Raw genomic sequence first — 25,289 nt, forward strand, 5'->3', positions numbered from 1 at the left:
TTCCGAGATGTTTTAGCACCTTCAGTATGGCATTTGCAAAATCTGTATTGTCTTAATCACTTACTTTACAGGCTTGCAAAAAAGTTCCATGCTTTCCACAAATGTAGAAAATGAATCAAATACAAAACCACACTGTGCACTGTATGGTTCCCATCTTGTTTGTAGTTTAAAGGATCAACTTGAACAAATATCAGCCCTATTTTGGCAGGATTTAGAAGCTAACTCTCTCATGCATGTTTTTGGAAACTTAATAGCGTGTGGATTTACAGATATTCCAGGTAAACTGCCAACATCTGGGGGTAAAGAGATTTTTCTTTGTTAAGTATAATAGACACTATGTACAAATATAGTCTTTATATCCCTCTAGAGACACAAATTAGAGAAAATTTACTTATTCCATAAAACTGAGGTTTTTCTAATAAAATGCAAAGTACTTTTTATATATTTTATTCTTCAGCTGCTTTTGGTTTATTCTAAAAATGTAATTTGTTATTATAAGGTCTTTACTTGAATGCAATGAATCTCTGAACTGAAGATAGAATTGGAACCTCAGATGCTAAAAAAACCAAAAAAGCCTCAAATCAAAATAAACAAAATAACCCCAAAAAATCCCATTAGCCAAATTAATTTCTTTTTTCTTTTCCTTTACTGAAAATTATGGTTGTATTCCTCCATTAAATCATTTCTCATAAATGGTGGCTAGAAATTTTCAGATCTATTTGTTTGCATAAGAGGTAGTACATGCTAAACAGAGTGTCTCATTCATATTCCTACCATCCAAAAATATTTTCTTTTGTGCTTGCACAGCCCTGTACTATTATTTCTGGGTGGTCTCTCTAAAATGAGAACCAAAAGATACACAGGAAAGAAAAAAATAGATCTCCTGATCATCAGTGATTTCAGAGAAGCATGGTGGACATTTAAAGTCAAACATTTTTATACCTGTAAAAAGCCATCCTTTACTCCATGCTGTCAATTTAAAGAACAATGCAGCAATGTCAGTTGATTCTAGGCCACAAAAGCCAAGATAACAGTCAGTTAAACTGTGAATTTCCTTCTCCTCACATACCTAAGTTAATTTATCCTGAATTTCTGAGAATTTATACTCTCTCTTTCTACCTTCCTTTTCCATTTACATCACCATGAATACTTAGCGCCTCCACTGCAGAGTGTCACAGGGTATAAGAGCAGAAGATAAGCATAACAAAGAAGAAGGGACTGAGTTTTATTGAGTGGCTAGCAATCCATCTTGCTTCACAAACCACAGCCAGGGGTAGATATTTTTCTCTTGGAATTACATATGTATGTGCCTGAAATAACTCATTCGAAATCTGCTCCTCCTGAACTAATCTTAATTGGAAAAGGGCATTGTTCAGACTGCTGCCACAAAAAACACACCAACAGAATCCCTCTTGATTCAGGCTGCCTTTGCCATGTCTTGCTCTATATTTCAGTTTTGTCTGTGGAAGAGTCTTCCTAAAAGAAACTCATTCATGCGCATACTTAAGTTTTCACACCCTCTTAAACCATAATGGGAAAGCTTAAAATTAAGCTCTAAAGGTCAGATTTTCAAAGGAATCAATATGAGTTAGGCATCTCACCTTATTAAGCATTATTTGAAAATTCCATCTGTGCATTTTGGCAGCTAATTTTTTTTCTGTGAGGATCTAGACCTAATTATTTTCCTGCTCATGGATGACCTCAAAAAGTCTAGTGGTTAATTGTTTTCCTGATTTAGGGCATGAGCATTGTGACCCCTACATGATACTGAAACATTCTAGCAGAGTTAAGGACACTTTTATGGATTTATGATGCTTAAAACATAAATGTCGAATCTATTACAGAAATCTAGGGGCTGCCAAGAGGGTAAATAGTCATAGTTCCTTCAGTTGTGGTAGAAAGGCATTGATTTTCATGAGTTGAAGGTCTGATTCAAATCCTTTAAAGCTGAATTAGTTATCATTGTATTTGCTAGCTGTGAGAATGTCACACAACTGGCTATACAACTGCAGCACATCTCGACATTTAGCTTTTGCCAGAAGTGTTGCTATTAAAAAATATGCATGCATGGTAGACCTGCTTCCCCGATGACAGGCTCATGTGAAATAAGACATAAGAATAAGGCAGAGGAGGGAACGTGAGGGACATCAACAATCATAATTTCATAAGGAAGAAAAGCAATGAGTTAAAATAGCCTCCAATCAAACATTTAAAAAGTATTTGTTGTGCAGAAGGGATACTCATTCAACTCACAATAATCTAGCTGTTACACTTTCTGTACAAGAAATGTTGTATGATGGCTTTGCACAGATATGCAAATGCAAAAAGGCCACCAGGCTGTCTGTATGCAGCTCTGAATTCTGTTGGAAGTGGTTGGTTTGTTCCTAAGCTGTGACACTGTCCTCTCCTCACACTCTCACCTCTTGGGAAGAAGCAGTCACGGTTTTCATGATGCTTATGCATCTGCACAGCTTGAGTGGAACCTGATTCTTCAAACCCATGAGTGTGTGAGGAGCTGAGAGGATCCAGTAACCTATGCAGTGGTTAGATGAACATTGTGTGATGTCAGGAGACCTTTTCAAAAAAAAAAAAAAAAAAGGTATGTTACCCTACACCTACATGGTATAAATAAATATACATCCCTGGGAACTCAGGAAATACATGTTACCACCAAAAGCCTTTGCACTCTTTGCACTGGTGATCATGTGAAAAAAAAAAAAAAAAAAAACAGAAAAAAAAAACCAGAAAAAAAAGAACGAAAAAAAAGGCAGGGGGACTTACTTGGGGACTTGGCAACTGAAGCTGTTGAATCTAACATAAGGTGACTGAATCACTAAAGGATGTACAGCTCTTAGTTTTATACCACCCTATCCACATCCTCAGAAAATTAAGAGGTCATGGAAGCAGAGGCAGACCCTCAGTCATACAGCCTCTCCTGGCAGAGACCTGGCCCAGTGTTATAGAACCAGCCCGTAAAAATCACCTCCATCCCTAGGCTGTCTCTGAAGAACACATCCAGTAAATTGTTAATCCCTGCACGCTTATCCAATGTCATTTGCTCCACTTGGTTCAAAGGCAGTAGTTGCCATCCTTAGAGGGGGAGTGAGAGCACAGGTGAGACCTTTAGCACTCTGCCCCGCCCCTACCTCAGAAAGTCATACAGGACCACTCAGGGTAGTTACTTTGAAAAGAACTGTTAAGTTTTCTTAACAATCTGTGCTCTAATAAGTCTTTCACATCAAAAGTCTTTAAAAAATTAATAAAGAATAAACCTTATTTTTCTCTTCTTGTTAAGACAACAGTGACTGCACAATTGAACACTTCTCTAGCGGGTTACAAGTCTTTCACATCAAAAGTCTTTAAAAATTTAATCAAGAATAAACCTTATTTTTCTCTTCTTGTTAAGACAACAGTGACTGCACAATTGAACACTTCTCTAGTGGGTTACAATTTTAATTTTGAAAAACTGTGTGACAATTAATGACAATAAAAAGAAAAAAAAACCCCACTAGCACATTTATATAATTATGAACAAATAATAACAGAGAAGCTTTAAAGAATCAGTAATGCAGCCAAATAGGCTGAAGAATATATTTACACATCAGAAGGAATTATCTAAGTGTTCAAGATAATCTGCAGACCCAGTATAAAAGACATAAATGTGAACTCCCCTCTAACATTCTCTGGTTAAGATAATAGAAAAGTAATCAAGAATATGAACCTTGCTGGGTCAATTGGTATATTGGAAATACAAAATTAACCACATGAAATCATGAGGTAAAGCATGTGAAAATTCCCAGCAGCTTCTTCCTTCTGTTTACAAACTTCTTACAGCTTGATCACTTCTCCAGCTCCTTCAAAATGAAAATTCATCAAAATCTCATCTTTTCCTTTTGAAAGATGTTGCCACAAAAAAACTTCAAACCATGACTTACAAGCCAGAAGGCAAATGATGCTTCTCCAAATATATCATTAAATATGAAAACCAGAGACTTCTATAAGATCCTTTTTCCAAGAAGAGGAAAGAAGAGATCATTTTTTCATGCTTCTTACAGGGTTTGCAATTAGAAGGGCTTGTAAAGTCACCAAAGCAGTGAAGGAAATATCCCCAGTTTTGCAGGACTTTAATGGAAGCATTCATACCTCTTGCTGCTCTTTCCCTAGAAAATCATGTGAATGAGAGCAGAAGAAACAAGATTTAGGCAGCTGAGTCCCTCTCCATGCTAGACATGGCTCACTCTCAGTCTTTATGTTATCTTTATTTTTATGAAGATTGTTCAACAGGTTCACTAAAACTCTTTGCTTCAAGGGAATATTATCATTGGCTTGCAAGAAACTAGGGATTTACATGAAAAAATAGTCACAAAAGCATTCTGATCTGAATGCTGAACATGGCTATAGTTATTCCAGGTATTAATATTTGAAGATTCTTTTTCCTAGTAAAGCATTAATTAATTAGTTCCTTTACAAGGCTTTTGATGATCAGATAATGGTGATACATCTGGTTCCAGTTGATGCAGTAAGATATTTTTAGTCTCCAGTAAAAGGGCCAGGAGTTTGTGAGGGTTTTTTCCCTATTTCTCTTCCTCAGTGTGCAGCCAGGTGATTGATAGAACATACTGAGCTGCTAAAAGTATGCATTTTCCTCGGTCATCTAAGCAGCAAAACTATTAGCATAATGGGGCCGGCCCAGTGCTTTGGCGTAAAGACGAGTTGTGTTTCATTTTGGAAAACATGCAAGAAAAGCACTAATAATGCCCTGCAGAAACACATAATGTGATCTTTATCAATCACACCTAGCAACTTATTGTGAGTTTGTACCAGATGGATTTCTGATTAGGCTTCAGCTAATTTAGGAACCTCTCTACACTAAGAGATGTCCATTTAAAGCCTACTGAAATATACATGGGATGATCAAGTGCCAGGTGATACCAACAGCACTTGTAATTTGTCAAGTATTTCAGATGACCCAGAAGCAAGACCTTTACAGCAAGTGCCTTCTTTCTGCATAAGAAATTTTACACTACTTTTCCGTTTCAACAGCTTCCCTGCTGGTTGCACTGTTAATCAGAGATAAATTCCTAGAATATTACCCTAGAGGTGTCTGCTGCCCTCCCCACAGAAGGATAAAATCTTTTCAATAAAGGGACTCAGTACAGATTGCAGATGGATAGATAAGCAACACTATCTTTATTCCAAGAAAAATTGATGCTGCATGAAAAAAAATCAAATAAGTCATCCATTTTAAGTTGGTGGTGTCCTTTCAAAGCACAGGACCAAACCAACTTAACAGCATTTAAAAATTTCTGCATGCTCCCAGGGTTTCCATATGGCATTTGCAAGAGCATCTCAGTTTTCTAATTGTAGCAAATTTACTGGCTTTTTTTTTTTTTTTTTTTTTTGTCTTCTTGCCTCACACTATAAAAAACTTTCTATTTTTAACTCTGGATAATTTCTCTTCTAGTCTGTTTTTTCATATGCACTCCTATTTTAATCTATTACTCTGATACTTTCTAAATTACTATTAAATCCCAATATGCAATTCACATACTTCTAAGTAAATTACTTGCCTTAAAAATACAGATTTCCCTTGGTGTTTCAACACGGGAACATCTCAAATGCATAAAGATGACAAAGAACTCCAGTGCCCAAATTACCAGACTACAGGTGATATGCACAGCATTAAAAGCCTTGAATTTGTAGTTATATTTTATTCTGAATAGAGGAGTAAAAACTGGCTGGCATCATCAAGCCTGAGAATTATTGTGAGCATGAAGTGGGTTTTGAAACATTGAGATAGAGAGTTTCCACAATTTCATTAAACTAGGGAATTGAGTCAAAGATGTTCCCATTACTATTGCATTGATACAACAAAATGAAATATGGAGCTATTTCCACATATCTCTGCCATGATGAATGACAATATAAACACAGATGTACCTAGAAAAACACAAAGTATTGGAGTTATATGCCGGATAGAAGTTATGGGAAAACCCTGATTCTTTTAGATAAGAAGTTTAAAAAATAAAAAAGGGGGAAATAATTATTCACCAGAATGTTCTTAATAAATTCCAAGGGATAGCAGATTGAAGCTGAAGATGTGTATTTCTCTACAAAGTCTCATAGTACAGATAAAGAAGTCTGGGTGTAATTGCAATAAGTCATTGACTTAACCATTTCACTTCCCAACTGGAACTGGTTAAGCATTCTCAATACACCAAACGATGCCCTATTAAAACTTAGATATTATATTTATTCAGGAGACTGGTTATGCAGATTAATGTCAATTGGTTTAAGAACAGAAAAAATGGCACAAAAGATCAAGTTAATTTAATGTTAAACATGAAAAATTGAGCTCTCTAAGAGAAATGAGCTTTTAAAGAAAGAGGTTTCTCCTCAGGCATTAGCTTGGCCATATTGCAAGCAATATCGTATTAAGATTGCATTTATGATATTAAAAAAAAAATCTAAAGCAATTTGAATTTAATTTGAAGCATAAGAAATAAAGCCCGTCACATTACTATTCATTGATTCATTGATTTTAATGCCTGAAGAAAAATTTCTGATTGCTTGTACTAACATCACAGGACACAGAACTGTGCACAATAATTTCTGCATCAAGTTTGCAATTTATAATAGAGCATTATAGGTATTATTTTGTATAATTCTGTTTTATTCTATGTCTTCAAAAAGGACCTCTAAAATTCTCAAATGATGAAACTGTATTCCAAATTATGAATGTGATCCTGTTATTATTATTCATGCAGTGCTCAGAGGCCTGGGCTGAACTCATACTTTGACTGTGGTCACCACAGTGCAAACATGCTACATAAAACCAATTTCTTTTTCAAAGGGAAGATTGGTATTCAGTGACAGATAAAATAGAGTCATATGATTTACCTGAAGGTCAGAGGCAGAACTGGAGACCTGCTCCTGTGTCCTAGTTAAAGAATTACACTGCCATGAAGCAGAGTCATCTTCTCTTAAATGTTACCCATGTTTTCTTCAATTTATTGACTTTTCAGGGCTTTTTTTCCATGTACTGAATGTTTACTGCTGTTAATTATAACCTCTCCCAAAAATTGCTGTTGTGGTTCTCGTTTTGTAAAGAATAATGAAAATATCAAAAATCTGCAAATTATGGGCAGTCTGAAGTGACAGGCTGGACAAATGTAACCTTAGAGGTACATTTACGAGTGTTTTATTAACACTGCTTTGTGAGCTCTGTTCCAGTGCTGACAGAGAAGTGCGGAGTGGCACTTATTGTGCCTTCATCAGATTTATGGATGTATAAATTACTATTGCAGAAGTAGCTGACAATTAGCTATACTGATTTTCTTCTTCTCTTCAGTGTTGTTGCTCAGCCTATTTCACACTATCTTTCAACAAGATATTAAAAATCTTGAATATCATACGTCCACTTCATGAATCAGTCACTCTGAACCAGCCTACAACAGTTGCCTCAACAAGAAATAGTTCAGTCTAAATTGTATTTTTATGACAAAAAAAATCATTAATAAGTCATTATATACACTGAGCAAGAAATAAAGAGAGAGAAGAATAATCACATTTGTTTCAATTATTCATATTTGTATGACATGAAACGACTGTGCACTGCTGAAACATAATAAGGCAGCCTAGTGCACAGGCAGCAGCTTTCCAATCAGGAGAGTATATCCAGGTCTCCTTGTTGGCTATGGATACGAGCTATGTCAGTTTTGTTTCTGTACATCTGTGACTACTGCCACTGTGAACAGTATGTGTATATCTACGTGGTTCCCCCTGGAGCCATGCGTTTGGGAACAAATCAGTGACTGGACAAGGGGTAATGTCTTAAAACTGAAAAAAAGCAGATCTAGATTGGGTATTAGGAAGGAATTCTTTCTTTTGAAGGTGGTGAGATGCAGAAATAGGTTGTCCAGAGAAGCTGTGGATGTCCCACCCTGAAGGTGTTGAAGGCCTGGCTGGTTGGAGCTCTGAGCAGCTGGAAGGTGTTCCTGCCCTATGGCGCAGAGTTGGAACTAGATAACCTTAAAAGTTCCTTCTGACCTAAACTACTCTATCATTCCATGAAAAGTGAGCAAAAGAATGCTAAAACTGCAACAGAAGTTGGTACTTTGACATTTCTAAGGAACAGCACATAAAAGAATATTGTAATGAGGTAAAATAATTATTTTAAGGATGACTTAAACTAATAATTGCAGGAAAATGTGGAAATAACTTTTTATATTTCAAACTATTAGATATGCAACCATGGCAGAGTAAAATCAGGTAATATTTCACACTGAATTATTTTGTTATTATTTTACCATAAGAAAAGAGAACATAAGGTAGATATATTATTACCTAATATAGACTCAATGAATCTTTAAAGCATATGCAAATTAATTTTAAGGGCCTAGAGGTTAGTAAGTAAGTAAAAGAATTTGCAGAAATTGTGTATTTTGTCAAAATTAGTCTGCAGAAATAGAATTAACAATTCAAGTTGGGTAATGTGGTATATTTGGGGTCATGTAGTATATTTGTGCATGTACGTCTATGCTCACAAACTGTGCATGTATCTGTGTGTTTGTGTGTGGACACACTTTACAGATGAGCGATTTACGTTTTCTTCTTAGCATGCAACCCATATTTGCAAAGATTCAGATACACAAAGGTTTGTTTATCTGTCATACTTACACAAAGCTGCTAATTTCTTAAATTTCTTACATGAAGAAATTCTGAGCCTGGAACTTCCATAGTATCTCAATTCAGACAAAAAATGGTTGTTCAATTTTGGGGTTAAGTTGAGGCTTTGAAATCAGTAGGCCTAAAACTTCATTACTTGTATTCAGTTTCTACCTCAGGCTGGTATTTTACAGCAGCTAATGTCTGAGATGATTGAATTGAAAAGCAATTCTCCTTTTACACATAATTCATGTGGGATTTTATACACATCCATTTTTAACAAACGGAAAACAATTACTGAGTGCATTATTATTTTGTAAAGCATAGCATGTATTAGGAGAAGAACTAAACAGATTTACAATGCTTCAGATAGGAAAAAATATGACTACTAGTGAGGGATTTCAAAATTTTCCATTACTTTCTTTTAGAGTCCAGTTTAAACTCAGTGGAAAGAAATGAACCGATCTTTACGGTGACTGACTATGTGCATTAACTCTTTAGAGTATTGGCTGTTTTTAATTTGTTTCTTTCTTCAAATTAAAAATTAAAAAAATTATATCCTCTCCATCTCTCTTTCTGTCCCACTGTGACACAGTGAATATAACAAAAACAGAATTTGCATTGTCTCTTGCTTTCCTCATCTGTGGAGAGTGAATGCATATTGATCAGTGACAGCAGGTGCAGAAGTGGGCTGGGTTTTGACGAAATGTAAATCAGGTGCAAATCACCTTAAATCAATAAAGCTATGCCAATATATAGCAGCTTAAAAGCACTACTGTATTTTTAAATTTTTACAAAGAAAAAAATGTCACTTCTGAAAAAATGGATAAACAATAATTACACTATACTCAGATTTTAATTAATGTAAAAATCTGACTTGCAGATTAATTTAATTAATGCTTTCTTTGACATTGCAGTGTTTTGGGATATATTAGCTGCTTTCCTGTCAGTTCTTATGCAAAGTTACCAGGCAGGCTACAAGAGAACCTCAGAATGTAATGATTCAAAAGTACATATATATACATAGATAGGACATTTTTTCACTAATTTCTATTGTATAGTGAAAATATAATTTTCTGGCATTTAGAGCATTTCATAGAATCATAGAACTGCTAAGACTGGGAAAGACCTCCAAGATCATTGAGTCCAATTACTTAAATTGCTCTCTAGAGTACAAAGCCAAAGTTTGCTGATATGACAAAGCAGGAAAGAATATGAAAACAATTATATGGGAAGGTTTGAGAATATAATCCCCATAATCTACACAATAATTATGTTGACATCTTATTCCCCATTAATAAAAATTAGAATAATTTATTTTATTTAAATGCTATCTTTAAAACTCTTTGTAAATGTATTACCAAAGAAAATGTATCTTCCTTTTAATGCTAGTTTTTAAGACTGAATAATCTTCCAGGTAACCACAACTACTTTAATAACAATGACCTTCTTTCTGTATCACAATAAAGCAATAACACTTTTCATAATGAGCTGTTCATTTTTGGATAAGTTGTTCATTATAAAACTGAGGAAAACATATATTACTGAGAAAGTAAGAACATAAAATACTTGTCAAGTGTAAAACCTTACAAATTTTCTTTTGGGAAAATATATAAAAGATTTTCAGAATGTTGGATTTTTAGCTGTAGGCAAAAAAGGTAGCTCATTCTGTTTTAAGAGTAGTGGCATACACTGCCTAGACAATCAGTTATAATTGGCATTTGGTTAGGAGTTTCCATGGAATAGAAGATGAGCACTTTCCATTGTAAGTTGCTGATCAATTCTTTCTGTGACTCTAACTCAAAGATTGTATTTTTGTTCTAACTTCCTTCTAGATGCAAGCAGCTTACTATAATTAAAATGAAGCAGCATTCCTAATTATTGTCCCCGATCATTAATGCAGTGGAGTTTTTGGTTCACTTCCATGTCAGTGACTGTGCTCTCAATGGTGTGACAGAAGTGTAGACTTTCACAAGTACATAAAAACTTTCAGAATTTGACTGTATAATGACACAATGCAGTTCCTATGAAATGACAAAAAATCAAGGGTTTTCAGCTATGTTTCAGATCAGTAGTGTCAGTATGAACAAGCCACATAGAGGAAAATATTCAAACTTAAATGTCAACGCAGTAATGCTGGTCACTGCTGTAACTTTCTGTAAGGTATTTTGGTGCCTGCATTTAGACATTCTGGTTTGAAAAGGTTGTCTTTAACCTCCAGCTATTGCAAATTCACCTTTCATCTGAGTTTGCTTTCACAGAAGTAAATAAGAATGTTTCTGTTGATATAAGGACATTAAGAGTGGTTCATGTATAAGATAGGTTTCATAACAGCTTTCCATTTTTGCCTGAATTTTTCCCAATTAAAAATAATATTATAATAGGAAGAGTAACATTTTCCTGCCCTTCATTACAAGATGTGAACTGACAGAGAAATCCAAAAGAAATGTTACAGATCTATTAATAATAAAACTGGTGTTTTGAACTCTGATTGTGGTCTTAATGAACTTCATCAATGTGTGTCTTAAAGCAAATGACAAGTTTTATCCACATTGTTTTGCTATGTATCCTGATGAAACACAGCTCCAGCTGATTTCTTCCAGCTTGCAGAAACTTGTTTTATCTATATATTTTTACTTCAGAAAAGTCCATTTGCCAAATCTGGTATTAATCTCCTGTATGCCTGCTCAAGATTCATTTTTGCTCATTTTTCTACCATAGGATTAGCTTTCCTTCTTGTGTTACATCCTCAAAATCATGCACAAAACTGCTGAGGAAGTCCTAGAACATCTTTGCACAAGGCAGGATGCTTGTTGTGTTGAAAACATTAACAGGTTATATCACAGATTTCCATTTGTCTGTTTCACCTTTGGAACATATGGACTACTTTGCTTCCACATATTGTAATGGAGAATGTCAACCCTAGAAAAACAAAATTTTAGCAGAAAAACATCTGTTGATACAGAACTAGTATAATAAATTATTTTGATTGAAAAATTACATTCTTGAAAAACATAAAGGTCAATATTTTGAGTCTGTTTTCTACAGAAAGATCACATGTGCTCCACCATTACCCCCTCCAGTTACAGAATAGCATTTTTCATTAAGCTTACTCTAAAGATTGCAATCCTTTTCCAAGCATTGGTTTGATATATAATAATAACCAGTGAATAAAATGAATTTTTAAAGGAAAACAGAACAAATTATTCTTTTCAACAAATCACAGGTTTTTGTCATCAAAAGACAGCAGTGGTTGTATCCCCCAGGTGGATGCTATAGCCAGACTGGAATGTGAATGTACTCCAATGAACAACACAAAAGGAAGGAACTTTTTCTCAGACCAGTTTGTTAGCTGCCATTCCCTTCCATAAAAATGCATACCTAGGCTGGAAAGCAACACAACTTCAGTAGAAAGGACTTTAGTGTGTTACTGAGAGCAGAGTAGAAGATGAAAATCACCTCTCTAGACCTGCTGGCCATACTTTGGATGCAGCCCAGGACACAGTTGGCTTTCTGGGCCGCCAGCACACATTTCTGGATCATGTCAAGCTTCTTATCAACCAACAGCTTCAAGTCTTTTGCCTCAGGGCTGCTCTCATCAGCACACCCTTTCTATTCACAAGCAGTAACATTCCTAGCTGCTTTATGTACCTTCCTGAATAAGAGGTCTAGAGTAGATTCTCAGCATCAGCAATACCTGTGAGGACAGAAAGCTGTTTGATATTGCTTTCTGTCTCTTCCAGAAAATGGTGAGCCTGGGTTTGAGATAGAAGGTTTTGTAGCATGAAAGTAATTGGAGGTAGTAAGTAAAAATTGCTGCATGATTAAAATATTTAGTGAATGCATTTATTTTTAGTCCAGGACATAGGCTGTGATTAGAGTGGTAAATTAAACATATTTGGCATCATTTCCTAGCACTGAAGACAGCTAGGCATGGATGGACTCTGTCTATACTATTAAATTCTCTTTTCCTTACCATTTTCCGGCCATGCTCAGTGTTAGCTGGTCCAAGACACAGCTATAAAAGGTATTTTTCCAACAGCTAAACAGCATAAACAATCAAGTTCCAATGTCCAAGAACTATTCACTTAGCACTTTAACATATTAATTTGACTTTATTGTATATATTTACTATAAAGAGTCAAAATCCTCTTCTATTCCTGCTCTGAATAGGAGCTGGGAACAAGAGCTAACAATCATAGAGGATTTTGTTTAGGTCAGGAAGCCAACTGGGTTTGTTTTTCCAGGTTTTTTGCAAAGGTGGCAAAGAAATGGCAACAGAAACAGAAACAGCCTCTTTCTTTCAGGTACAAAAGAAAATATCATAAAATACTTAGACTCGAACAAAGTTGATATAGCTCAGTATCCTTCCTGTGACACAGTGACTAACAGTTGACATCTGTTGAAAAGGAATGAGAAGGAAAAAATGATTGTTATTTTTGGTATATATTTTCATATTCTGGTAGCAAAAAAAAAAAAAAAAAAGTCAGATACAGTGTGGGAAGTAAAACGGTTGTTACTTGAATAGTTAAATTAGGGATATTTTTTTTCTTAAGGAATGCTGTACATTATACCCCCACTTGAAATATCCCAAGCTATGGAAGGGCTAAGGGCTAATTCTATAGTTTAATATAGAAATTATATATGTTTCTCAGATTCCCCAAAACATTCTCCTGTGATATGCTTTGTCTCTTTCTAAGCTATGTGCTTACCACTTGACTGGTACATGGTGAGCCAGCCTTGTAGGGACAGATGTTGTGTTCTCTGTCAATGAGGATATTAATTTCTTCTTTTCAATACCAATTTTTACCAATCTTGCAATTTGCATGACACCTCTGTTAAATTATATTGGGATTTAACCCTAAATACAAAAGGTCTTTGGAAAAGACTGACTGTCAGAAGAACAGATGGACCGCAATTCAGGCAAAAAAATATCATCTTCAAAAAAGTTAATTGAACACTGCCAGCTAGATATAGTCATAATCCCTGCCCTTTATATACATATATTCAGAAATAATTTGTATAGGTGCTTCTGTTTGCATACAATCCATTAGGTTAATATATTAAATGAGGATTCTTCATAGCTTTAAAAATAACATATGGGACTTCAAGCTAATAAATAATCAATTTAACAAAAAACTAAGCTAGAGAAACAGCCATTATTTTCTCTGTGTATGACAGGTTGAAAACAGAGTTAATAGGATGCCATACTTGGTATTTTGGGAGACAGTAATAGGGTCACATATGTCCTGTCAAGCAAGTTTTCCTTCAGTTGCAATTGATATGCCTAGCAGTCTTGTGAAAAGAAAGCAACTGTCATCCCCCTGATACCCACTTCAATATTGCTGAAGTGAATGGGAAGACTCCTACTACCTTCAAAATTATCTGAATTTTGGCACATTTTCAAAGCTGTTTTTTCTCATCAAATAATAAAGTTGTAGGATCAAGCTAGCTCTTACTTCTGCTCAGGATTTACCCCTCCATGTCCTGCATGCTCTTTAATTAAGTTTCCTGGTCACATCTTTCCCAGTGTGGCAATGAGACCTCAGTGGAAATTCTCCTTCCATGTACTTCCTTGGAAAGAAATGCAGGGACTGAGAGATTTACTGGTTACTGGGAGGTTACTGGTGCTCCAGTATGTCTGGATGACCAGAGAATGAGGACTGGTACATGCCTCACAGAAAGCAAAGATTTGCTGCCAGCTGCTATAGACACAGCCCAGGGATGCACTTACACCTTACTTACTCTTAGAGGCACAGGCTGGACCTTTGCACTGAGAAACACTTCAAATTATCTACTCATTAAAAATACCATTCATATCACCTCTATTGTTTTTCCAAGCAATTTTACATCCATATGCAGCTAATATTTTAGAGTATTGACTTCTTATTGAACACAACACAGCTGCCTAACTTAAATGTATATGCAGTTGACAGCTGCACTTACTGTTTTATTTCTAAAACCAAAATATCCAGAATACATCATACACAATCTGCATATTCAAAACTAATAAACTATCATATTTTTCCCAGCTAATAAAACAGTGCTATAGTGTCTATGGGTTTACCACAAAAAAAATGGAGAATCTTTGACTCAAATATTGACTTAGTCACAGTTCATTCATTAGGCAGCTTTCTCAGGCTTAATTTTTTCCTGCTTGCAGTTCCGGAGAGCTGAACACCTTAATTTAGTAAACACCATGGATTTTTGGGGAAGGAGGATTACACTTAAGAGAAGAAACCATTCATACTTACATGGGAAAATACTGTAAGAGAACATTAGTTATGTATTCCTTCAAAGAAATACATTTTGAATATAATTACAAAACATAAGATATTAAAAGACAAGGCATTGCAAACATGAGTACATGAGACTGAAAAACTTTTTCAGGAATGTTTTGTGAACTTTGAACATTTTACATTAGCTGCACAATGATTTCTTCCATCCTGATAAACTCTCTTTAATAGACTGCAAAGTTCCCACCTCATTTACTTATCTTCTCAACTGAACTGAAGAAGAAAAATAATTTAAAGGCCAGTAAATTTCGAAAATACACTTTATTGAATTTATTGCCATTTTATTTAGAGAGAAATTAAGGCAATGTGTGTCCTGGCTAGATTGCTAATCACCATGAGAGCAAGCATATAGGTGCAGGCAGAACTTTTCCTGTCAGAGGTGTTATCACAAGGACACTAGATTATCTCTCTTTCAGCTCTCTTGGAAATAAATTATCAAAAACCAGGTACCACTACTTTATTGCTCAGTGTGTCCTGAGAAGCAGATGCAGTAAATTCTACTTCTGTGACCTTTTCAGTATTCTGTGTTTTGACTGAGTGTCCATTCTAGTCACAGGTTGCTGAGGTCACAAACAGAAGAAGATAGGAATGGCAAGCGAATCAAATTACAGAATACTAAAAAGGTCAGAGTAGTACCATTTATATTACCTGTCACAGAACAGATGAGGCAGAAAAAGTTTTACCTCTGTTTCACAACAAAAATTATAATGATTCAGTAAATAGCACCAGTGACAAATTCTCATTTGTGCCAAGGAGCTGCACTGCAAATAAATAGCTATAATATCCAATGTTCACCTTTGGAAGTATGATCCTGTTATATTTAAAAATTGAGGTTTTTTGAAATTCTGTTTTGCAATAGCATCTTTCATTTCAGAAACAAACATGAATAAAATTATTCTGAAACAAATTTAAAAATTACATTCAACTAAACCAAATAAATTGGATGTTTCTATATCCATGTCATGACTTTCTCCAAGTGTATTCTATACATACTGCAGTTGGATGCACTATATTTTATAAAAGGTTGTGGATTTTGATTGAAATCCTCAGGTAGCAAATATTACTCTTAGAATTTAAAAAAAAAAAAAATCACTGCAAAATTTTTCGGGTGTACTGTTGGATTTATACTGATCAGTACATGTAATTAGGACTTTGTATGCAGTTGGCAAATCTCTCCTCTTTTAGTTTAAAACCATTCTTCCTTGCCCTATCACTACTCACCCATGTTAAAAGTTGTTCTTCCTGTTTTTTATAAGTCCAATCCATCAGAATGAATCATGCACGACTCCATTTTCTTCATCCAGAAAACCTCCTATTTATTCACACAACTTATTTTTATAGAGTTTTTACAGACCTCAGTGCAACTTTAATCAGTTAATAACTTCCTTGCAAATTACTCTATTGACTAGTAAAAGGTATTTCACTTGTCCATCAAATCTCTCTATTCTTAAATTGTCTACATATTTTCTTCACTGATTCTCGTGGGATAGATTTAATTTTTTATGCAGGTGATCGTTGTTTTTACTGAGGAATAGACTGCTATGTTAACAAACGATTCATACCAGCATTGTTTTCAAATGGGAACTTGCAAAGTGCTAGCTGCCCTTAGAAAAAATGACAGGCCATCTAACAGAGAAGGCCTGATTTTATGAGGCCTTTCTTTTATAATTTTTCTACCTGACTGCAACACCATCTAAGTATTGGAAGGCCATAATATCTTCTCCAGGCTAAAGAACCCTCAGCTTGTCATTGTAGGAGAAGTGTTCCATCCTTTCATCATCTTCATGGACATTCTGTGGACCTGCTCCAAGAGGTCCACATCTCTTTTATGCTGAGGACCTCAGACTTAGACACAATATTCCAGGTGGGGTCTCACAAGGGCAGAGTAGAGCAGGAGAATCACCTCCCTAGACCTGTTGGTCACTCCTCTTTTGCTATAGCCCAGGATGTGGTTAGCCTTTTGGACTGCAAGCACATATTATTATATTTCCTGTTTACCACCTAGTCTCTTGAAAGCAGCTTATAAGTTAGATATGGAAAAAAAAAAAAAAACCTACCAAAAACCCCACTAAATCTGCCTTTGGCATGCAGTGAGCATCAGCTATGAAGGCTTAACAGACTTAATGTCCAGGTAGTCTTATTTAAAAGATTACATTTTAAATTGTGATAGTGTTTAGTATCCAAATAATGATAATAAAAAAAGAAAATTCTCTTACCAGGATAGTATTTTTTTCTTAAACATTCTCAAGAATTTACTCAGCCACTTATATCTAGCTGGTATAATTCAACATCCACTTAAATTATCAACAAAGTTAACTTAAAAAGTAGTTTTCTACATTAAGCAGTTGACTGCTTGACATAATGAATATGCATCAGCAAAAAAAAAAAATCCTCTTGTTTTTTGGTTATTGTTGTTTGACATTTATATCCACCACTGCTTTTCAAGCAGTAGGTCTTGGCACCCAGGGGGTTTATGGGAAAAAAAAATAATCAGTGGGATCCCAAGAGTTAGTGCCAAGAATGTTATTATAATCCATGACAAAGAAAAATTCACACCACAATCCCCACATAGCCCAATTATTCAAGGTCAAATATTCTTTGCCATAAATAAATTGCAAAGGCTTCTCAGAAATTCTGGTTTTGTCCATGGTATTCTTGTAAAATAACAATGTCAGAAAAAATATAAGAATAATTATATTTATTTCTTTTTCATTTCAGACTGAGAAGATATTACTTTACTTAAGCATCAGTTTAATTTTGTACAATTCTACACCGTCAAAATATCACTCTGGGCATAACCACAGGGTGAGATGATCCTGGAAGAAGTTTCAGTCTTCTGAAAGCTGAACTTATATGAACACATTGCCCACTCTTTCCCAGTAATGCCTACAAATGCTTTTTAAATCTCTATCTATGCTGTTTTTTGTTTTCCCTTGTTTCATCCTTCTTATGAAGTCTCCAGTTATGGCTGGAACATCGTATATATAGTAGATTTCATTTTATCATGAGAGATATTAATTCTTTTTTTTCTTCATGCAAAACAACCATCTCTTTAATTTTTTTGGTTCATATTACTTATAATAAATAAATACCATTAATTTATTTCCAAATCATGTTTCTCACTTTGTTTTGTAATTGTTATGAACATATATTTTTCAATCTGTATTACTCTACAACTGTATATACATAAAGTTTCTTTCAGAGGGGAAACATAAAGCAATTTTCATCTACAAGAGCTTCCATGTGATGTGATTCATAAACCTATCCCATAGCAATTGACATCAAGATATATCACAGCCAAAGGAAACATGGCTAGATGTAGCAAATCTTCTTTGTACATTTTTCAGAACTTTAAGCAAAATAATATACTTGGAGAATTCTGACATATGTTCATGTACCCAAACTGAATTACTGGGTAGTTGCAAGAGCAGTTCATGAAGTAGCGCATGAAAGCACATAAATAGGTAGCTTGCTTGCCCCTCAGTTTGGACATCTAGTCACATGCCTTGACAAATACTGATTAAATATCACAATGCTTTTAGATTCTGAAGATGCTAAATTTACCAATTTAACCAGCTTTAGTTGGTTTAACAATGACTAGAGAAAAAAAAAAAAAAAACTTTAAAAAAATAAAAGTCTTCCAGACTATTTACCCTCTGTATGTAAGTGGATGTATTTGACATCTGTGCACTGAAATACAGATCCTGAAGAACAATTATTAGCACAGCAATTCCAATTTCCCCACTACCCAGGAGATATATCACTACTATACAAACATATTCACCTGAAAATCTGAAGTTCATTACCTTTACAAATATAAACTAGAAACAAACCAGTTAATTTTACCAGTTTTGCTTTGCACATTGATCACTCAGCAATGTTTGAGACCATGTAGGAGATCTGGGTGGATACACAAAATAAGATATCTAATTGTTGACTGTGCCTGGCTTTTCAAATGCCACAGTCCAGCAGTTTTAGCATTCATAAAACAAAGCTAATCTGGGGGGATGGTATTTTCTCCTGATTATCCCGCAATCCTCTTAAAGTCAAATCCCATCTCAGGTAAAATGTCACTGAAAGTAATACCATTATAATGTGAATTGTAATTTCATGGACAGTCTCTGATTTTAGACTGAATAGGTTTAATAAAACTAAACTGATGCTGAGGTCACAGCAAGTAAATACCTGTGCTGGTATGGAGGCAGGGGGGGAAATAGAACATGACCCCAAAACTCTGATGTGACAATTGGACTGTGTTGTAGATGTCGGCAAACCCAATGGGAAGAATGATGATGTCTAACTCCATTTCAGAAGGCTGAATGATTTCTTTATTATAATTATGTTATAATACATTAATATGCTATATAAAAGAGGATACTAAATACTACATGCTACTTTCTCTAACTATCATATCTCACTCCTCACAACTTGTGACCCTGTTCTCCAGAGTCCAGGAACAGGTGGATCCGATTGGCCATCAGGCCCAAACAATCCACCATGGTCTAACCAAGTGCTCACTCTGGGTAAACAATTCTCCAAACACATTCCACAAGAGAAAAACAAGGAGCAGAAATAGAAATTGTTTTCTCTTTCATTTCTCTCTGTGCACCTCAATAAAAAATCCTGAGAGAGAGAGAAATGTGCTTGCCACAGGACTGTGCAAGAAATCTAAGGTCACAAATCAGCACCTGGTGCTTCTGGTCAGCACCTTAGGTATATTTGAAATCCCCAGTGAATTGAGCTGGAATTAGAATATTGTCGATTTCTCTGGTTTTCCCACTCTGCTCCGAGTTGCCTGCACCACTGATCTGTATTTCTATATCCCAGTTTCAATCAGCAGGTAGGAAGGCTAGTATTCATCCTGACAGAACTAGCATCTCTAGATATATAACCATGATTTTACATGCCCAGCTTCCCAAATCACTACCAGTAAAGGAGATGTTTGAAAGCAGATACGACCATGGCCCTATGTTCCTCCCAGTGGTGACATGTCTTGAGTAGCGTGTGGTCTTCACAAACAAATGTCAGTCTTCTAGCTCTGGAGTAGCAGAGATATAGCAATTTGGGAATTACAGGCTAGGGATCAGAAGGTGCCTGTGAAACACCTGCAGGGATACAAAGCAGTGGAATGTGTTCACTGCTCAGAAAATGAAGCATGCTTTTCTCCATTCATCTAGTGTCAAATATTTTTGCCCCATATTAGGGGCAATTTTCCATTCCTCCAGTACTCTGGAGCAACATAAGACTGATTCTTATTGAAGAATATATATGGAAAGCCAAGATATTATTTTGACAAAGGAATACAAAGCAGTATTTTATCTAGTTGAAGGATTTAATTGAAGTGTTTTTTTTTTTTAAGATTACATTGTTCATATGGGAGGAATACCTGAGATTTAGAGACTGGCATCCATGCTGCCCTATTATACTATGCTGGTATTTAAGTCTCTTGTTAAATCCCGTGAAGCTGGAAAATGAGAGAAATAAAAGAAAATTACAACACAGTCTAAAATTCCTTACTGATTTCAGAGGCCATTTGAAGTTATGTTGTGCAGCTCATATGTATATTTAAAAGCCCCACAGTCATTACTTAAAATAAAATATACGGTAAAATGGGGAGAAAAAAAGAGAAGATACAGCTTTTCAAGGCTTCTATTTTATGGATTCAGATGAGTTTATCCTTTAAGGAAAACACAAAAAGTAATTCTCCTGACTGACATGTTATTATTTTCAGGTTCATGTGAATTTCTGTAAATGAAAAGTAGTAGTGCCCCTATTATTTTTTATTAGCTGTTTTTCCTTTACTCATGACTTTTGGTATGTAATTCCCTTTAGTGTTCTCTTCAGTCTTGCTTGTGACCATTGTCCAGGTTCACTGGACACATATTTGTTCACTGATGTAGTCACTCCATTATGGTCTTCTACGATGGAGTGGCTACATCAGTGGACAAAGTCCTTTATCTGGACTTTCTGGACTTCTGTAAATCTTTTTACATGGTTCTCCACATCATCCTTCTCTCTAAATTAGAGAGAGATGGATTTGATCGGTGGACTGCTAGATGGATAATAAAATGATTGGATGATTGCATCCATGCGGGAGTGGTCAATGGCCCAGAGCCCCAGTGAGCATCAGTGTCAGGCGGTGTCCCTCAAAGGTCTGTATTGGGATCAGTGCTATTTAATATATTCATTAATGACATACAGTGCACCCTCAACAAATTTGGAGATGACACCAAGCTAAGGTGTCCAGTTGACACACCTGAAGGGCCGAAAGCCATCCAGAGGGATCTGGACAAACTTGAGAAGTGGGCCCATGGGAATGCAATGGCATTTGAATAAGACCAAGTGTACTGTCTTGCACCTGGTCAAGGCCACCCTCAGTATCAGTAAAGGCTAGGGGATGAGCAGGTTGAGAACAACCTGGCTGAGAAGGCCTTGGAGGTGCTGGTGGATGAGAAGCTGGACATGACCAGGCAACATGGGCTTGCAGCCAAAAAGGCCAAATGTGTACTGGGCTCCATCAAAACCCAGCAGGTTGAAGGAGGGGATTCTGCCCCTCTGCTCTAGAGAGCTACATCCAGCTCTGGAGTCCCCAGCAAATGAAAAACACTGACTTTTCAGAGTCTTTGTAGCCCGCTTCAATACTTTTTGTATTTAATCCTCTTTTTACTTTGCACTGTACAGCTTTCTTACACCAATTTTAGCCATGCTGGCCAGTTTTGTGGGAAGAGTGAGATGCAAAAAGCCATTCCCTCATTCCTGGTTTCTCAGTGGTAAATATTTGGAAATACCAGAGCAGCGTCCAGTATATTTGTCTCTCTATGGCAGTTTTCCTGCATACTGTACAAAGAAGCATAAAAGAAAACCTCACTAGCTTCTTGTACCTTCTCTTTGCTTGCTTGTATCCCAATGTTTGTTTTCCCTTTCATTTTTGTTCTTGTTTTTGCACTCTTTTCAAAATCTTTTATTCTTCCCCCTTTTCTCTCCATTTTGCACTTGAGATTTTACTTCTTCTTTCCCCACTTATAATATGTTTTTTCTACCTATCAGCATTTATTCTTTATATTTTTCATTTTAAAAGTTCCTTTAAAGCATTATTTTTACATATTGATAAGAATTTATTTTCACAGTGTTATGTGATCACATAAAAGAGTGTTGTGAATTTTCATGTTATCTATTCCATGGGTTCAAATTTAAAATTGTTCCTCCTACAAATTAAAAAAATAATTTAAAATAATTAAGAACTTACAAATACAAAAATATTCTTTTTCTTCATTAGAAGATAATGTCATAACCAATTCTGACTTAAAGGACAAGGAGGATGAAATATATAAATAAATCCCTTCAGATATTTAGCTGCTATTTTTTTTTCCACAAGGATCAAACTGTCAACACTTTAATTCTTAATAAGGCATTAGAATATTAGTCTAACCGAGACCTTGATCTCTTTACAGTTGTATCTAATTGGAGAAAATACTTTGCAAGTTGTAGAGCTTTTCTTCCCCACAAACCCCAGGACCTGGCTATTTGTTTGCAGTTGTATAAACATAAATAATGATTTTATAAACAGTAAGTGACCTTCTCTTCTACATTTTCATATCAGACTCTGTAAATGAATGCTTTAGTCCTTTAGCTTTGGTAGCAAAATATTACCTTGAAATTGGCATTTTGAAATACTTGCAGATACATTCTGATCTGGGGGAAATTCATAACTAACAGTTATTTTTCATCCACTATATAGCTCCACTATACTATAGATAACTTTAACAAAGTAAACCATAACACACATAAAAAGAGATAGGATTGCCCTTTTTTAATGATTAAAAAAGTGACTGGAGCATGGACTGTACAGAAACTTTCCATCTTTCTTGAATGTCAATAGTGTGCTGCAGTCATGCTTAGTACCACAATAATATTACAGCACTCTACAAAATATATTACCTTTACCTAACAATGTAAAATATCATAGTGCATGAGGAAAAGTTACAGACAGTCTAGATGCAGCCTGTAATGGCTGTGAATATAACTTTAAGCAGATTTGTAAATAGGAAAAAGAAAAAGACCCAGTTCCACAGCTTCCCATTAATGTAGTGTCATTTGCAGGAAAAGATCAAGTACAATACAGGTAATCTGTGATTCTATAGGGTAGAAAGTAAAAAAAAAAAAAAAAAAAAGAAACAAAACAACAACAACAAAAAATACCAGAAAACAAACAAACAAACAAAACCTCCCAATATCCCTAAAGAACTCAAACCTAAAGAAAAGCAAGAGAAACTCCCTTTGTTTAGAATGAGAGTTGGTCATGAGTACTGAATATTCCTTCTCTTTTGTGTTAATTTAATTGGGCTTTTCCTCAATGAATTTCTAGTTATATGGAGATCGCAAACCAGTTCATGGACTGGTTATGTCATACAATATAATTGAATTTAGTTAGCATACAATAACCTAAAAGGTAAAATCTGTGCTTTAAAATATGCCATCCTGAAATAGAGAGGAACTAATCCATCCCTCCTTTTCCACAAATATATGCTGTGAGCAGGGGTTGTGTAAATTTATGTCACATTGGCACCATTTTGTTTCCATAAAATCTGACAGAAAAAGCTTAGTCAGAAGGTGCAAAGAACCCTGCTTTAGCTCTATCGACTACAGGGATCTTGCATCAAGGAAGAATTTGAGGTTAATAAGAGCTACATGCACATATCAAAGACAGACCCCCTTAAGCATACTGCTAAGGCAGGAGTGTGCTCAAGTATAATGGCATTATAAAGCTAAGCCATAAAAGCAGTCACCCCCCTGACTAACATGAAATATTAGGTTGGTGGGATAAATCACATCTTATGCTTAATTCACTGGTAAATTGCATTAGAGGTGTACAGTGTGGGAGCAGAGAATGCACACTGAGTATAAAGCCTTGTTCTATCACTTAATTTCCTGGAATACTGAAAACAGTTCTTTGAAATTTGCTGGTGTGTGAAATCCTCATACCTACACAATACTATGGCCTATTACAAAAAGAGCACCTCATTATCACATCACAAAGTATGCTAGCAGAAGAAAACCATCGTCCTCTTGCCTTTCATGCACCCACCCCATTTGTTTAGACATATTCAATGATAACATTTCTGAATCAATGTCTGGAAATGTTTCTAATTGAATGAACAACAATTTTGTACAAAGGGCTCTGAGAGGGCAGGCGTGCTGGGATAAAACCAAGTGTTTAGAACAGTGTTCAGAAATCTGTCAAGCCAACATATTCAGCTTAGCCAAGGTCAGTTGTATTTATTTGCCTCTCCCCACCCTCTTTTTTCCCCCTTCCATCTCTCACTGATAAGGTCTGAGCACCGTGGCAATGGTTCAGAAACCAAAACTGAGGGCCCCACCATGTCTGCTCTGGAGTTAAATCAGAATCTATTCCAGCTCTAAATGGCATTCAATTGCAGCAGTGCTTAAAGTCCACATTATCTATAGCTTTGTCATCTAATGGGTATTTTATCTGAAGTTGTTCTAAGAATAGCAAAATGTGAGTAATGTCCAGGACAGAACAGGTCCTAAAATGTAAGTTGTAAACCGTACACTTTAGGAATGCAAGTAGGAAGACAAGACTGATAACGCTGTGTCTCTGAGATCATCAGCATTCACATCAAAAAGTGAATTGTGCCATTAAAATTTCAGACTCTCAGCTTCTGTTTGGTTTAAAAACCTTGTATGTCTTCCTTTTTATTTCTTTTTATTTCTTTGTTTGCTGTTGCCCCAAAACTCTTTGCTTTTTTTTTTTTTTTTGCTTCTTGCAGTAAATACCAGGACCAGAATCAGCAGCATGGAATACTTCAACTTCTGCTCTCTACATTTCATGCTTTGTACAGGACAATGACTAAAGATGACAAATATTTTCTAAGTTGTCACATACAATCACCCATCTTCATATGCTGGTTTTATATTTTTCTAAGGACTGCGGCAACAGATGTTAATGTGGTATAAATGAACACATCAATTTTCTCACACCTGTGATGACAAGTATTAGGGAAGTTTACTTGCATTTGGCTTGATACATGACCTCTACCTGTCATTCTCTATTACATCAAGTTACTGTACTTCCATATCAGTGTTCCTAGACTTTTCTTATAATCTAATGTATGGCATATTTCTTGAAAAATATTAAAAATTCTCTTTTATGTTTAACTTCATTTTACAATGATGCTACAAATTTGACATTTCATTAGCAGTTAATAATATTTTCTTTAAAGAGCAGGAAGATGCAAACATTCAAGTGGTTTTACCTTAAAAAACATTTATTTATCATCTATTTTAAAGCAAAGACACAATGTTGTT

The sequence above is a fragment of the Vidua macroura genome, chromosome 1, assembly GCF_024509145.1.
Source record: "Vidua macroura isolate BioBank_ID:100142 chromosome 1, ASM2450914v1, whole genome shotgun sequence".
Taxonomy (NCBI): Eukaryota; Metazoa; Chordata; class Aves; order Passeriformes; family Viduidae; genus Vidua; species Vidua macroura.